Source organism: Anolis carolinensis, unplaced genomic scaffold (assembly GCF_035594765.1).
Source record: "Anolis carolinensis isolate JA03-04 unplaced genomic scaffold, rAnoCar3.1.pri scaffold_10, whole genome shotgun sequence".
Lineage (NCBI taxonomy): Eukaryota > Metazoa > Chordata > Lepidosauria > Squamata > Dactyloidae > Anolis > Anolis carolinensis.
This window is the reverse complement of record NW_026943821.1, coordinates 15,952,151-15,969,895: the sequence shown is the minus strand read 5'-3', so window position 1 is coordinate 15,969,895 and position 17,745 is coordinate 15,952,151.

Genomic DNA, 17,745 nt, shown 5'->3' with positions numbered 1-17,745 from the left:
CCATTAGGCAATGCGTCAATCACTGGGGAAGGCAGAGCCGAACCTGTAACAAAGAGAAGAAAAGGAAGAGAAAGGTGAATCTCATGCCATATCTATGCCCATTTCAAAAATTTCCAGGTACTTCCCGAATGAAGTCTTAAATACAGTAGTAGCACGTAGACATGGGGGTTCTGCTATTGGGAAGAGGAAAATCAGAATTCTGCCCTTGCCCCCTTCAGTCACCCAAATCTGTTTACTGAGATTTAAAATGCCAACATTTTTATTCATAGGAAAAATCCAGAATGCTGCCTAAACCCATCTCAAATTATCAGGTTTGTAGAAGCTTCTTGATCTGTGGTGTTGTTTCTACTCTGTGGCCAAACGATCCCACTCTGTTCAGTTATTCTTTTTCACTGAGGCTGGATCTACACTTCCCTATAATCCAGTTTCTGAATGTGGATCAACTGCCTTGAACTGGGATATATCAGTCTATAATCCAGATCAGTTAATTCATATTCTGGAACTGGATTATAGAGCAGTGTAGATCAAGCCTGAGACATCAGCTTCGTATTTCTCTCTCATTTTAACTTACCCACGAGAAGTAGCAGGATGGTCAAGGAAATCTTCATGTTGGCTTCCCCTTTGAAAGTAAAGAAGCAAAAAAGAGAAGGAATTAAAAATTGAATCAAGGGATTCGTGTAAGATGATAATTATATGTTTGTTGTTTGTTGCCTATTTCTATAGTTCATTCCCATTTTATTCAGGCTCGGGTGGATACTTGCCTAATTTCATGCAAACTTCAGCAGAACTTGGACCAACCGTCAAATAATTGAAAAGTTGCCTTTTGGACTCCAACATTCAGAACTCCAAACTACATCCCAGTTGTCTGAGGGCTCTGGGAATGATACCCCTTCTGAAAAAATCTTTCCAAATTCCAAACTTTGGCTCAGTTTCCATAGTACGTTTTGACTTTCAGGTAAAAGCAATTTGTCCTTTCCTAGAAGCCCATTGAGTTAAGAGGAAAAGGGAGAAAGGAAAGAAGAAAGAGGGAGTGAAAAGATTATTAGAAAGAGAGACAGGAGTGGAAGGAGGAGAAAACAGGGTGACAGAAAGATGATTTTTCTCTTCCACTTCAGTTTGGCGCTGTCTTGTCTCACCTCTCGGGTCCTCCTGTCTTCCAAGTCTTTATTCCACAGGTTCCAACTACCTGAAAGAATCTGCTTCTTATATAGACAACTCCCCAATCTGCCCATGTTGAAGTCATGGCCCTGTTCTTCCCCTTCCTCCATGGAACAGACCTGGCCATATGCCCTGGGGACTCATGACCAACCCAATGATGAGAAGGAAGTTCTAAATCCACTCTTAATCCAACTGCATATACCTGATTCAGAAGGCAAACTGAGGCTTTATTCAAAACCTCACCCACCCCAAAAAGAACAGGGGCTAGAGGAGAAATGGGAACAGAAGGATAAACTATGAAAGTTTGTATAAAGTTCTTGTTGCTTGCTTGTTCAAATAGGGCAATGCATTTTTGAGACAGTTCCTTTAGCCCAGTGGTTCTCAACCTGTGGGTCCCCAGGTATTTTGGCCAACAACTCCCAGAAATCCCAACCAGTTTACCAGCTATTAGGATTTCTGGGAGTTGAAGGCCAAAACATCTGGAGACCCACAGGTTGAGAACCACTGCTTTAGTCACTGTGAGAAGAAGAAAAGAACTGTGATCTGATTAAGAATGGAAAGATACAATGAGGAGGCCTGTGGAATTCACTAAGTAACCCTTCTTCTTCTATAATCGGGACCCCAGGGACTGCTATTTAAATTGCCCACAGTATCATGGATCCATATTCAATGTGTTCAAGATGTGTTCAAGATGCCTCTATGCCTTGAGTTCCTAGCCAAGGAACATCTGGGGCTCTGTGCAGGAAAACATCTGGGGCTCTGTGCAGGAAAGAGCCTGATAACATCAACCAGCTCAGATTGGATGATCTGGAGCAGGGGTCCCCAAACTAAGGCCCGGGGGCCGGATGCGGCCCTCCAAGGTCATTTACCTGGCCCCCACCCTCAGTTTTACAATATAATATTTTATATCAGTTTTAATAATATATTGTAAAGGTAAAGGTTTCCCCTGACGTTAAGTCCAGCCATGTCTGACTCTAGGGTGTGGTACTCATCTCCATATATTGTATATACATACTAGCTGTGCCCGGCCACGCATTGCTGTGGCAAAGTATGGTGGTATGGGAAATAAAGTATTGAGGAATTGGTGGTAGTTAAGGTAAAGGGTAAAGGTGTGGAGTCCAGATAATCCAGTTAAAGCAGATAATATAAGATGGCAGTGTAGACTCAAGGCCCTTCCACATAGCTATATAACTGTGTGGAAGGGCCTTGAGTCTACACTGCCATCTAATCCAGTTAAAATCTGATAATCTGTATTTTATAGGCAATGTGGAAGAGGCCTAAGTGAGGCCTAACTCTGCCTGTCCCCTGGGTGAGTGGGTTGCTAGGAGACCAAGTGGGCAGAGCTTAGCCTTCTAACTGGCAGCAATTGGATAAAAACAGTTATTCCTCTCCCTCTAATTAGGACTTTTTCTTTTCTTTTAGTTGTATCAACCTAGAGGCGTGGATGATGGGTTGTGTTGTCAATTTTCGAGGTTGTGGGGTGTTTAGTTTTGTTGTTTTGGCAGTTGCCAGGATTCCATCACTCTTTTATATATATAGATACTAGCTGTGCCCGGCCACGCGTTGCTGTGGCAAAGTATGGTGGTATGGGAAATAAAGTATTGAGGAATTGGTGGTAGTTAAGGTAAAGGGTAAAGGTTTTTAATTCATTGTGATATTTTGGTGGTAAATTTGTAAATACAGTAATTACTACATAGTATTGCTGCAGATGGAACTACTTTTTCTGTCAAATGTGTTGTATAACATGATGTTTGGTGCTTAATTTGTATAATGATGACCTAATTTGATGTTTAATCAGCTTTTCCTGAATCCCTTCTTCTTATCCAACATATTCACTTATCCAACGTTCTGCCGGCCTGTTTATGTTGGATGAGTGAGACTCTATTGTATATTTATAATCTTATATCATCTGCTTAGAACTGGATTATATGAGGCCCCTTGTACACAGCTGGATAAAATGCACACTGAAGTGGATTATATGGCAGTGTGGAGTCAAGATAATCCAGTTGAAAGCAGATAATATAAGATTATAAATGGGTTATATAGCTGTGTTGAAGGGCCTTGAGTCTACACTGCCATATAATCCAGTGCAAATTAGATAATCTGTGGAAGAAGCCTAAGTGAGGCCTAAATCGGCCTGTCCCCTAACTGAAACCTGGCTGTGCCTTGGTTGCTAGGCAACCAAGTGGGCAGAGATTAGCCCTCTAAACTGGCAGCAATTGGATAAAAAAAATTATTCCTCTCTCTCTAATTAGGACTTTATTTTTCTTTTCTTTTTGTTGTATCAACCTTGAGGCGTGGATGATGGGTTGTGTTGTCAAATTTTGAGGTTGGGGGGCCTGTACTTTTGTTGTTTTGTGAATTGCCGTGATGCCATCACTCTTTTATATATATAGATAATATTGATAAAAATATTATAATGTTATACAATATAATTCTAATAATAATACCATATAATAATATTAATTATATGTTATATGTTACATATAATATTACAGTATAGTGGTATAGTTCAATATCGTAATATAGAATGCTAATATTGTACTATGCTAATAATATAATATCAATAGCTTTTGATGAGTAAATGACAAAGTTTGACATGGCCTGATTTAAAGATGAAGCACGAGGATCTCGGACGAATGGAATTAATTATATATATATTTTTAAGGTTTTTATAATGTGTTTTAACAATGTTATTAATGGATCTGTTTATATTGTTTTGTTTTTATGATTGCATTTTGGGCATCAAATGTTGCCAATTTTTGTAAGCCGCCCTGAGTCCTCTCGGGTTAGAAGGGCGGGGTATAAATATTGTAAATAAATAAATAATAAATATAATATATTGTATGTACATACAGCTGCTCTGAGTCCTCTCTGGTGAGAAGGGTGGGATATAAATGTAGTAAATAAATGTAGTGAATAATTAATTAATTAATTTTAGACCTAGGCTTGCCCAAAGTCTGAAATGACTTGAAGGCACACAACAACAACAATCCTAATTCACTTGACTATCTCATTGGCCAGTAGTAGACCCACACTTTCCATTGAAATCCTGATAGGTTTATGCTGGTTAAAATGGTTTTCATTTTTAAATATTGTATTGTTCTTTCATTGTTGTTGTTGTTTTGCACTGCAAACAACACAGGAATTTGTTCGATTTTTTTTTCAAATGATAATTCGGCCCCTCAGCAGTCTGAACGATTGTGGACTGGCCCTCTGCTTTAAAAGTTTGAGGACCCCTGATCTGGAGGCTGGATGGAAGAATTTTAGGGAATTGAGGGAGTGGGGTTTTGGGGATTGAAACAGAAGTTGCCCATGATTTCTTCATTCGTAACTTTTCTTAATAGTAGTAGCATTAAAGACATTTCGCAGATTTCCTTTTGGGTGAATTTAACTGCTACTAAGTTTCTTCAATCATCACACACAATGTTTTTGATGCAGCTTTTTTCCTACAGCATATTTGTTATTGTTGTTGTTGTTGTTGTTGTTGTTGCTACTTGCTGTCACATAGCCTTTCTCTGATTCTAATCCTACGTTCTGTGTCATATACTGTATTCTGCCTGTTGTATTCAAACTGGAAATAGGTTTGCTACATTACCTCCCTTATAAAGCTTCCAAACCCCTTTGGGCGGGGAGAAAATGAACACGCGAGGAGAAAATGAACACGCAAAGATACTGTGGGACTTCCGAATCCAAACTGACAAAGTTCTGGAACACAACACACCAGACATCACAGTTGTGGAAAGAAAAAAGGTTTGGATCATTGATGTTGCCATCCCAGGTGAAAGTCTGATTGACGAAAAACAACAGGAAAAACTCAGCCGCTATCAGGACCTCAAGACTGAACTTCAAAGACTCTGGCAGAAACCAGTACAGGTGGTCCCGGTGGTGATGGGCACATTGGGTGCTGTGCCAAAAGATCTCAGCCGGCAATTGGAAATAATAGACATTGACAAAATTATGATCTGCCAACTGCAAAAGGCCATCCTGCTGGGATCTGCACGCATCATCCGAAAATACATCACACAGTCCTAGACACTTGGGGAGTGTTCGACTTGTGATTTTGTGATATGAAATCCAGCATATCTATCTTGTTTGCTCTGTCATAATAAAATAATAATAATTATTATTTATTTGTTTGACCAGTCATATGACCATTTCAAAGTGTATAGCAATATAAACATTAAAAGACAATTCCTAGGGTGCATCTAAACTGTAAAATTAATGTAGTTTAAAACCATTTTAATTTCTATGCCACATCCTATTCTGTCTCAATAACTGGGCCATAAACTTGGATTATGGTTTCCATGCAGTCTCCTTAATATTACTTGTATTTTCCATTGAATCACCTTTTGCTTTTGCTGTTTCTTGTCTTGTTCTTAATGCCACACTGTATCTTCTTTGCTATTTCCAGAGTAAAATGCAATGTAAATATCTGATTCAAACTGTTCCATTGCTATCTACTTTAGCTACTTCACCCCAAGTATTGCAATGTTTACACATTCTATTTCATGTTTTACAATTTCTAGCTTCTTTGGATTCATGCTTTTTATGCTCCATGCTCTTATTAAATATGTTGAACAGCCCTGGATCTCCCTTTCACCTCTGAGACATCATTTTGGATGAAGTCTTGTTTTCCTGCTACTATCTTACTTGCTTTGTGTCATGACTATGGGGTTTTCAAGGTGAAATGCTTCAAGCATTAAAATGTTGAGTATCAGTGATCCAGCACACATAGGTAAAGGTAAAGGTTTCCCCTGATGTTAAATCCAGTCATGTCTGACTCTGGGGGTTGGTGCTCATCTCCATTTCTAAGCAGAGCCGGCCCTAGGTATTTTTCAAGTGTAGGCGAACAGAATTTTGGCACCCCCCCCAAACCAATCACTGAAAAATAAAAGCGTTGGATAAGCGAAAATGTTGGATAATAAGGAAGTATAAAGGAAAAGCCTATAAAACATCAAATTACATTATTATTTTAAAAATTAAGCACCAAAACATCATGTTTTACAACAAATCAATAGAAAAAGCAGTTCAATACATGGTAATGTTATGTAGGAATTACTATATTTGCAAATTTAGCACTAAATATTGAACAGGGATATAGGGCAGTGTGGACTTAGATAACCCAGATAGCCCTCAGTATTAAAAAAAAAACTCTAAAATCAGGACAATAAATAAAGAACAACACTCTGAAAACAGAAGAAATCCAGACAGTAAACAATCAGGGACAGCTAACTCCTCCCAAAAAAAATTCTCCCAGGCAAGAAGAAGCCAGGCCTTGAAGCCACAGGGCCATTAAATGCTAATCAAGGTGATTAATTACAACATTCACACCTGCTTCAAAGAAAAGTTCTTTCTCCCACCCTGGACCTTCTACAGATATATAAACCCCACATACCTAGCTTCCAAGTTCCTACAGACCTCACAATCTCTGAAGGCCCCAAAGGTGGGCTTGCGTGGTGCGAAGGTGGGTCTGCGCTGGCCGGAAGGCCCGAAAGAGAAGGAGGTGGAGAGTGGTGCCCTCCTCCCAGGACGATGGTGCCCCCGGGACGATGGCGCCACAGGCAAATGCCTATTTCGCCTTATGGTTGGACCGCCTCTGTTTCTAAGCCAAAGAGCCGACGTTGTCCGTAGACACCTCCAAGGTCATGTGGCCATTGGCATGACTGCATGGAGCGCCATTACCTTCCCGCCAGAGCGGTACCTATTGATCTACTCACATTGGCATGTTTTTGAACTGCTAGGTTGGCAGAAGCTGGAGCAACAGCGGGCGCTCATTCTGCTCCCGGGATTTGAACCTGGGACCTTTCGGTCTGCAAGTTCATCAGCTCAGTGCTTTAACACACTTCGCCACCGGGGCTCCAGCACACATACACTGGGCCCAAGATATTATTCTGCCTAGATATTATGCTGTTATTCGTGTTGAATTTTACTCCAATATTAATGATGTTCTACCATATCATGTCAGGAGCGACTTGAGAAATTGAGAGAGAGAATTGGCCGTCTGCAAGAACGTTGCCCTGGGGATGCCCAAGGGTTTTTTTGATGTTTTTACTATCCTTGTGGGAGCCTTCTCTCGTGTCCCCTCATGGGGAGCTGGAGCTGACAGAAGGAGCTCATCTGCATTCTCCCTGTATTCAAACCAGCAACCTTCAGGTCAGCAATCCAACCTTCAAGTCAGCAGTCCTGCCGGCACAAGGGTTAAACCCATCTACTTAGCCCCCATAGATTTCTCCATCAAGAGACAAGGAAATGTATATTAGACCACCCAAACTGCCATCGCTGTTTCACCTAGCCCTCCATAGATCGAGCGCAGCTTGACATTGCTTCTTCTTCTCTCTCCCTCTCCCTTGCCATTTGAGAGCTTAGTATTAGCTTAATACTAATGGCCACCTATCCTTTGTTCCTTTTCCATAAGATAAAGTAAAATAAAAACCAGAGAGCAGAAAATGATTTAAGATCCAGTTTGGTGTTGAGTGAAAAATGCAGACCTAGATTAGCTCTTGATCCTCAGTTGGTTTGCTTATGCAAAGAAACTCGGGATTAGGTGAGTGTACAAGGTGCGGCTTCTGTTTGCCTTGGCCATTCCGCTTGTCCCAAATGTTTGCAAATCGAGTCTTGGAGGGAGACCAGGATCTTACTGTGCCCTGGACTTTAGTGTAATAAAACGCTAGTGGAAATGGTGGTCTGTGGTGCCAGTCCATGAGCTATCTGCTGTTAGTTTGTATTAGATTAGAAACTATAGGTAAAGGTAAAGGTTTTCCCCTGACGTTAAGTCCAGTCATGTCTGACTCTGGGGGTTGGTGCTCATCTCCATTTCTAAGCCGAAGAGCCGGCGTTGTCCGTAGACACCTCCAAGGTCATGTGGCCGGCATGACTGCATGGAGCCCTTACCTTCCCGCCGGAGAAGTACCTATTGATCTACTCACATTGGCATGTTTTCAAACTGCTAGGTTGGCAGGAGCTGTAGCTATCATAGTCCCATAGTATCATAGTCCTATTAGAAACTATAGGACTATGATAATAAAATGGGACAAATATGATACACATTAGGAGAAAAACTCCTTTTTGCATGAAATAGCCTTGGGAAGCACTGGTGCAAAAGAAGAAAAGAGAATAATTGTTAACATTTTTGCCTAATGTGGAAGCCAGTTAGACTCTGAAAGCTTGCATTATATATATATATATACACACACACACACACACACATACACACATATATATTGGCCAATGAAATTGATTTTCTGGATATCGGATTGTATTGCATTTTACTGCAACACAATCCAGCTACTCCTTTTTTAAAAAAATAGTTTTTATTGCGATTATTTTGATAATTACAGCGAAAGTGGGGGGAAATATTGGTTGTGGAGGTATAGGAAAGTAGGGGGGGAAAGGTAAAAAGAAAAAAAAGAGGGAAAAAAGGAACTCACATAACATCCCGTGAGTTAAAACTATGACTTCCCATTGTCATCTTTGGGGCAATTGTCTTTCCTTGCATTTTTCACCTGTTGTTTGTTCCAGTTTTTATTCCATTATTACCGTTTATACATCAGATAGATTTATAATGAGTGGTGTTCCTCTACTCTGAATAAATTCTTTAAAGCCCGACCAGTCTGTTTTTGTTGTTGTTGTTGTTGTGTTTCTTAGTTTTTGTGTCAAACAGTCCATCTGTATTAAGTCAAACATTTTCAAGGTCCAATCATCTGGGGATGGTATTTTCTCCTGTTTCCACACTTTAGCTAAGATGAGTCTTGCTGCCGTGCACATAAGGAAAAACATTTTGTCTTGATTTACATTTAGTTTTACATTTGTTAAGCCGAGCAGGTACCTGTCTGGTGTTAAGGCGAAATTGATTTTTAATATTTTTTTGTGACATCTTGTGAATGTCTTTTCAGAACTTTTAAACTTTTTTACATGTCCACCATTGATGGAAGAAAGTACCAATTTCCTTTTTGCATTTCCCACATTTATTGGACATTCTTTTGTTAAATTTTGCAATCTTGACAGGTGTATGGTACCACCGAAATTGCATTTTGTACCAGTTTTCACGTACAGTAGAGTCTCACTTATCCAACATTCGCTTATCCAACGTTCTGGATTATCCAACGCATTTTTGTAATCAATGTTTTCAATACATCGTGATATTTTGGTGCTAAATTCGTAAATACAGTAGTTACTACGTAGCATTACTGCATATTGAACTGCTTTTTCTGTCAAATTTGTTGTGTAACATGATGTTTTGGTGCTTAATTTGTAAAATCATAACCTAATTTGATGTTTAATAGGCTTCTTCTTAATCTCTCCTTATTATCCAACATATTCGCTTATTGAACGTTCTGTCGGCCCGTTTATGTTGGATAAGTGAGACTCTACTGTATGTCAATTGCTGTGGAGAATTTTATTTTTTTTTTGTTTCAGATTTCTTCCCACTGATTTATTCTATCATGTCCAATATTATGTCCAAAATCCTAATGTGGAAGCCAGTTAGACTCTGAAAGCTTGCATGATATATTTTCTGCATTTTTTTTTTTGGCCAATGAAATTGTTTTTCTGGATATCGGATTGTGTTGCATTTTACTGCAACACAATCCAGCTACTCCTGGATATGTTTCCTAGAAGGAAAGTGTCTCTAATTTGCCATAGATGTGGGCGAAAACATCAGGAGAGAATACTTCTGGAACATGGCCACACACCCCGAAAGACATAAAACAACCCTGTGATCCCGGCCATGAAAGCCTTCGACAACACATTGTCTCTAATTTGCCTTGTTGTCAGTCTTGAGCAGCCACTTGATCTTCCTGTGGGTCACCTCCCTTCTTTGCTGGCAAATGTCACCAGTGTTCAACCCCCAAGTACTTTGCAAAGTAAGAATCTGTGTCACGCCCTTGTTCTGCTCCAATATGCCTTGGGCGAGGGCAGAAGATGGATCATGTCCAAATCTTAATATGTTTGCTGACTATTACATGCCATGCACTCGTATTCTGGTATTGTTTACCCATCCCATGGGCATGAGTACATCCCCTACCTTTTTGCATTCTGGGCCTGATATCTATCTCCTAATGGGTGATGAGACACAAAGGATGAGACCTGAAAGAAACAACTATACAAAATGAGTCAAATCAAATACTAGGAAATGAGTGGATCATAACAAAGGAAATAGTGGTATTAGGGAAAAGAGAGGAAATGGGAAATAAAAGGGAAATAAAAGAAGCAATAATTGAATGTGCACAAGCAGTAATAGTATTAGGGTGGAAAGATAAATCCAAATGGTCAGTAAGTAAATTGTACCAATATATGGTGGAGCAAATGGAATTTGAAATTATGAATGTGAAACTAAATGTTGTAAAAACTAATGAAAATAGAACAAGAGAAATTGAAGAAAGATGGACAAGGGTAAAGAAGTATATCATGAATCAATCTGGAGATCAAGCCATAAGAAATAAGATACAAATGTTATATAGTATATAGGATGGAAATGGATTAAGATAAAGATATAAAGATTGTCTCACAAAGAAACGAATATGTAAAAAGAAAACAATCCTCATGTTGGTGGTGGGAATTGTAAATGTTTTGTATGTCTATAGTATGTATTTTTTTTGTTTTTTTTAAAAAATTGTATAAAAAAAAGAGACCTGAAAGAAACAGGGCAGCCCTGAACTCTGGAAAAGTCATCCATCTGTATTCCATGGAGTAAGGAGCCCCCGATGGCGCAGTGGGTTAAACCCTTGTGCCTGCAGGACTGATGACATGAAGGTTGGGTTGCTGACCTGAAGGTTGCCGATTCGAATCCAACTTGGGGAGAGCGCGGATGAGCTCCCTCTATCAGCTCCAGCTCCATGTGGGGACATGAGAGAAGCCTCCCACAAGGACAGTAAAAACATCAAAACATCTGGGCATCCCCTGGGCAATGTCCTTGCAGACAGCCAATTCTCTCACACCAGAAGCACTTGCAGTTTCTCTAGTCGCTCCTGGCACACACAAAAATTTCTATGCAGTGTTATGAATAAGATGAACTAAAGCTTTCCTGAACAAGAGGATGATCTGCAAACTGATATTGTCAAGGTTGCAAGATGAGAATAAGTAGTCCTTTGTTTTGCATCGCTCTATTTGGAGTGAGGTGATACCTCATTTTTAGATAGATGGACCTGTGGTCTCTTTCAGCTCCATGATTTTATGCTCACATAAATTTGCAGGCTGAAATCTGGAGAAGACTTCTGTGCAAACCGAAGCTCAGTGATCTACTTGACCAGCTAGTGGGCAAATCTCAGAATCATACAATTCAGAGGAGCACAAGAAGTTATTGTGTGAGAGTTCCCATTTCATGCAGGAAATCTAGTTAGAGTATCCTCAGCCGAAAGCTATATCCAGCCTCTTTGGAATAATAGAGAAGAGCCCACTGTCTCTTTAGTTAATTTGTTCCATTGCCAGACTGTTTCTTTTAAATTTATCAAAATCTCCCTTCTTGTAACACCATTAGACTGGAGGAGCAGAGAACAAACTTGTACCTTCTTCTATGACAATGATGGGCAAGCTTTTGTGCTTGGTGTGTCAAAATTCACCAAAAAACCTAGCATGACTTGGGTGGTATGTCACTTCAAGAAAAAAACCATAATTTTGCAATATGTATAGTTTAAATAACAAAAATGTATAATTGTAATACAGTAGAGTCTCGCTTATCCAACATAAACGGGCGGGCAGAAAATTGGATAAGCAAATATGTTGGATAATAAGGAGAGATTAAGGAAAAGCCTATTAAACATTAAATTAGGTTATGATTTTGCAAATTAAGCACCAAAACATCATGTTATAAAACAAATTTGACAGAAAAAGTAGTTCAATACACAGTAATGCTAAGTAGTAATTACTGTATTGACGAATTTAGCACCAAAATATCACGATGTATTGAAAACATTGACTACAAAAATGCGTTGGATAATCCAGAACATTGGATAAGTGAGTGTTGGATAAGTGAGACTCTACTGTATACAACTGTATTTAATAAATCAAAAACTATTTACTACCATTATTTCCATGTACAACAATCTATGGTGCCTCTTGTAGTTTCCATGCTGATTTCTCTCTATTGTAGTTTCAATGTAGTCATGAATAATGAATAGTATAATAATAATTTAATAGTAATAATATGAAAATATACTACAATAATAATAGAATTATATATATATATATATAAAAGAGTGATGGCATCACGGCAATTCACAAAACAACAAAAGTACAGGCCCCCCAACCTCAAAATTTGACAACACAACCCATCATCCACGCCTCAAGGTTGATACAACAAAAAGAAAAGAAAAATAAAGTCCTAATTAGAGGGAGAGCAATAATTTTTTTTATCCAATTGCTGCCAGTTTAGAGGGCTAATCTCTGCCCACTTGGTTGCCTAGCAACCAAGGGACAGCCAGGTTTCAGTTAGGGGACAGGCAGATTTAGGCCTCACTGAGTCTTCTTCCACAGATTATCTAATTTGCACTGGATTATATGGCAGTGTAGACTCAAGGCCCTTCCACACAGCTATATAACCCATTTATAATCTTATATTATCTGCTTTGCACTGGATTATCTTGACTCCACACTGCCATATTTTATACAGCTGTGAAGAAGGGGCCTCATATAATCCAGTTCTAAGCAGATAATTTAAGATTATCAATATACAGTAGAGTCTCACTTATCCAACGTAAACAGGCCGGCAGGATAAGTGAATATGTTGGATAATAAGAAGGGATTCAGGAAAAGCCAATTAAACATCAAATTAGGTAATCGTTATACAAATTAAGCACCAAAACATCATATTATACAACAAATTTGACAGAAAAAGTAGTTCCATGCGCAGTAATGCTATGTAGTATTTACAGTAGAGTCTCACTTATCCAACACATTTTTGTAGTCAATGCTTTCAATATATCGTGATATTTTGGTGCTAAATTCATAAATACAGTAATTACTATATAGCATTACTGTGTACTGATCTACTTTTTCTGACAAATTTGTTGTCTAACATGATGTTTTGGTGCTTAATTTGTAAAATCATAACTTAATTTGATGTTTAATAGGGTTATCCTTAATTCCTCATTCTCCAACATATTCGCTTATCCAACGTTCTGCCGGCCCGTTTATGTTGGATAAGTGAGACTCTACTGTACTGTATTTACAAATTTACCACTAAAATATCACAATGAATTTAAAACACTGACTACAAAAACATTGATTATGAAAAGGCAGAGTGCGTTGGATAATCCAGAACATTGTATAAGCGAATGTTGGATAAGTGAGATTCTTCTTTAATATGAAATAATTACTGGGATAGAATAATGCAGAACAATATAATCTCTAAAACCAGGACAGTAAATAAACAGTGGAATTCCACACAGGAAACAATCGGGGCCAGCTAACACCTCCCAACAAAGTATTCCCATCATCAAAGTCTGGCAAATCCTGTTTTCTCAGGGCCACAGACAGTGGAAGCACATAAAATATCGCAAACAACACCACTCTGAAAACAAGGGAATTCCAGACAGGAAATCATCAGGGCCAGCTAACACCTCCCAACAAAAAATTCACTCAGGGAGGAAACAGCCAGGCTTTAAAGCTGCAAGGCCATTGCATCCTAATCATTTTTCCTAATTGCAGCATTCATACTTTCCTCCAACAAACAAAAAAAACCAATCAGAAATATTGTATATTCACAACCTTTAGGAAATAATATCCCCTGATGGCGCAGCGTGTTAAAGCGCTGAGCTGCTGAACTTCTAGACCGAAAGGCCACAGGTTTGAATTGGGGGAGCGGAGAGAGCCCCCACTGTTAGCCCCAGCTTCTGCCAACCCAGAAGTTCGAAAACATGCAAATGTGAGTGCATCAATAGGTACTGCTCCGGCGGGAAGGTAACGCCGCTCCATGTAGTCATCCCACATGACCTTGGAGGAGTCTACGGACAATGCCGGCTCTTCGGCTTAGAAATGGAGATGAGCACCAACCCCCAGAGTAAGACATGACTGGACTTAATGTCTGGGGAAAACCTTTACCCTTTACCTTAACTACCACCAATTCCTCAATACTTTATTTCCCATACCACCAGACTTCGCCACAGCAACGCGTGGCCGGGCACAGCTAGTATATATATATAAGCTCGGGGACCCGGCGGTGCCCAGGTCTTTTGAGAAAGGCATTGTTTGCCTGTGTTCTAAGATCTAATGTCAGCTGGGTTCAGTGGGTGTGGGTGAACTATAACTACCATACGCAAGTCCCATTGTCCATGGTCCATCCCCCTCCAAACAGCACCAGGATGTAGAGTAGGTCATGGGGGCTCTATGTGCCAAGTTTGATTATGATCAGTCATTGGTGGGGGTCGCAGTGCAATCAGGAAGTGAGTGAAGATACTGCAAGTCCCATTATCCTTGGTATTTATTTATTTTTTATTTATTTACAGCATTTATATTCCGCCCTTCTCACCCCGAAGGGGACTCAGGGCGGATCACATTACACATATAGGCAAACATTCAATGCCTTTCAACATAGAACAAAGACAAACAAACATAGGCTCCGAGCCGGGCCTCGAACTCATGACCTCCTGGTCAGAGTGATTCATTGCAGTGATTGATTACAGTTGCTTTCCAGCCTGCGCCACAGCCCGAGCCCAGGTATGTCCTCCCCCAAACTGCACCAGGACGTAAAGTGGGTCATGAGGGCTCTATGTGCCAGGTTTGGTACAGATTTGTCATTGGTGGGAGTCACAGTGCTCTCAGGAGGTGAGTGAAGATACTGCAAGTCCCATCATCCATGGTCCATCCTCCTCCAATCCACACCAGGGTATAGAGTGGGTCATCGGGGTTCTGTGTGCCAAGTTTGGTCTTAATAATAATAATAATAATAATAATAATAATAATAATAATAATTTTATTCTTGTACCCCGCCCCATCTCCCCGAAGGGACTCAGGGCGGCTCACATGGGGCCTTGCCCAACATCACAATATAAAATCAAAACAAAAACACAAATTTACAACAATAAATCAACAATATCGGTAAAACAATCGAAAAGGACAATCTTACAAGATAAAATGTTAAAACAGGTACAGTAGAGTCTCACTTATCCAACGTTCTGGATTATCCAACGCATTTTTGTAGTCAATGTTTTCAATATATCGTGATATTTTGGTGGTATATTCGTAAATACAGTAATTACTACATAGCATTACTGAGTATTGAACTACTTTTTCTGTCAAATTTGTTGTATAACATGATGTTTTGGTGCTTAATTTGTAAAATCATAAACTAATTTGATGTTTAATAGGCTTTTTCTTAATCTCTCCTTATTATCCAACATATTCACTTATCCAACGTTCTGCCGGCCCGTTTATGTTGGATAAGTGAGATTCTACTGTATATCAAACACAAGTCTGGGCCAAAAGGTGAATGTGTCAAGTTGGGGGGAGATAGTTACATAATTGACATAGTCAATGAAGTACTATAAATGACAATAGTGACAATAAGAGGGCAGATCAGTGGGTCTATTATTACGTAGGCAGGCATCTTAAACCAACAAAAGTCACTCATCAAAGGCTTTCCGGAAAAGCCAGGTTTTCAGATTCTTCCGGAAGGAGAGGAGGGTGATCAGTCATTTGTGGCAGTTGCAGTGGTCTCAGGAAGTGAGTGAAGGTACTGCAAGTCCCATTATCCTTGGTATGCCCTCCCTCAAACTGCACCAGGACATAAATGGGGTCATGGGGGTATGTGTGCCAAGTTTGATCCTGATCTGTTATTAGTTAGAGTAACAATGGTCTGTCGGAGACAAAATGTTTTAAAGTGCTACAAATCCCATAATCCTTGATCCATCCTCTCCCAAAGTGGTGCAGCATGTAAAGTGTGTCATTTGGGAAATGTGTGCCACGTTTGGTCCAATTCTGTCATTCCTGGTAGTCGCAGTAGTCTCAGGAAGTGAGTGAAGGTACTGCAAATCTCATCATCCATGGTCCATTTCCCCCCAATCTGCACCAGGAAGTAAAGGGGGTCATGGGGGTTCTGTGTGCCAGGTTTGGTCCATTTCCGTCACTGGTGGGCGTTGCAGTGGTCTGTGGGAGTCGAAGCATTTTAAAGTACTGCAAATCCCATCATCTGTGGTCTATCCTCACCCAAATGGCACCAGGCCATAAAGTGCATCATGGGGGTTAAGTGTGCCAAGTTTGGGCCATGTCCGTCACTTCTGGCGGTCACAGTGGCCTGTGGAAGTGGCGGCCAATCAGAAAGCTGCCAGATACACACATACAAACATTCACTTTTTTTATATACATAGATATATAAATGTAATGTGTATAATTCCCATGGAGCAAAACAACAAAACCACTGGACGAAATCACACCAAATTTGGCCACAAAAGACATAGCCAACCAATCAATCTGCAGGCAGCAGTGTGTCAGCAAAAATGCCTAGGCGTGTCAGTGTCATAGGTTGGCCATCACTGTTCTATGATGACCCGTTAGTTACTTAAGGAATGTTTATTTTCACCAACTCCCACTGCCTTTCCCCATACTTTTTATCATCGTTATCCTTATCTGTACTTGTCCCAACTTCCTAAAATGAAGTGCCCATAACTTTTTTTTTCATGTCAGAAGCTACTTGAGAAACTGCAAGTAGATTCTGGTGTGAGAGAATTGGTCTTCTGCAAGCCTAGGGGTTGCACGGATATTTGAATGTTTTTACCATCCTTAAGGGAGGATTCTCTCATGTCTCCGCATGGAGCTGGAGCTGATAGAGGAAGCTCATCCGCATTCTGCAAGTAAACAACCGTAAACCCTGGATTGGATTCAAACCAGCAACTTGCAGGTCAGCAACCCAACCTTCAAGTCATCAGTCCTGCTGGCACAAGGGTTGAATCCACCGCACCACCGGGGGCTGCTTGCCCATAACTGAACTCAGTATACTCCAGATGAGGCATGCTTTGTACAGAATACAATACAAGTATGGTTCTAGGGAAGGGATATTGTTTGCCTTTTTGGCCACAGCATCAAGCTTCTGGGACAATGTTCAATTTATGATCTGTTCACAGAGGAACCTGCCCGGTTGGCTTCCAAGATGCGCAGGTGCCAACAGGACAGTTTCCTGTTCTGGCAGAGAAGACTTTTTCTGTGTGACCCTCATCCCTACACAGCTTCTCACCAACAGGATCTTGGCATAGCCAATGCTGGGGGGTGCTGGGAATAGTGGTTCAAAAAGCCGTGCCGCATTTTGCCCTTCAGTATTTCAAAGGATCTCAAATTCTTGTAAAATGCCCCTAAATACGCTCTCATTGTGTTGTCAAAGGCTTTCATGGCTGGAATCACTGGGTTGCTGTGAGTTTTCCGGGTTGTATGGCCATGTCCCAGAAGCATTCTCTCCTGACGTTTCACCCACATCTATGGCAGGCATCCTCAGAGGTTGTGAGGTCTGTTGGAAACTAGTCAAGTGGGGTTTATATATCTGTGGAATATCCAAGGTGGGAGAAAGAGCTCTTGTCTGTTGGGGGAAAGTGTGAATGTTGCAATTGGTCACCTTGATTAGCATTGAATGGCCTTTCAGTTTCAAAGATTGGCTGCTTCCTG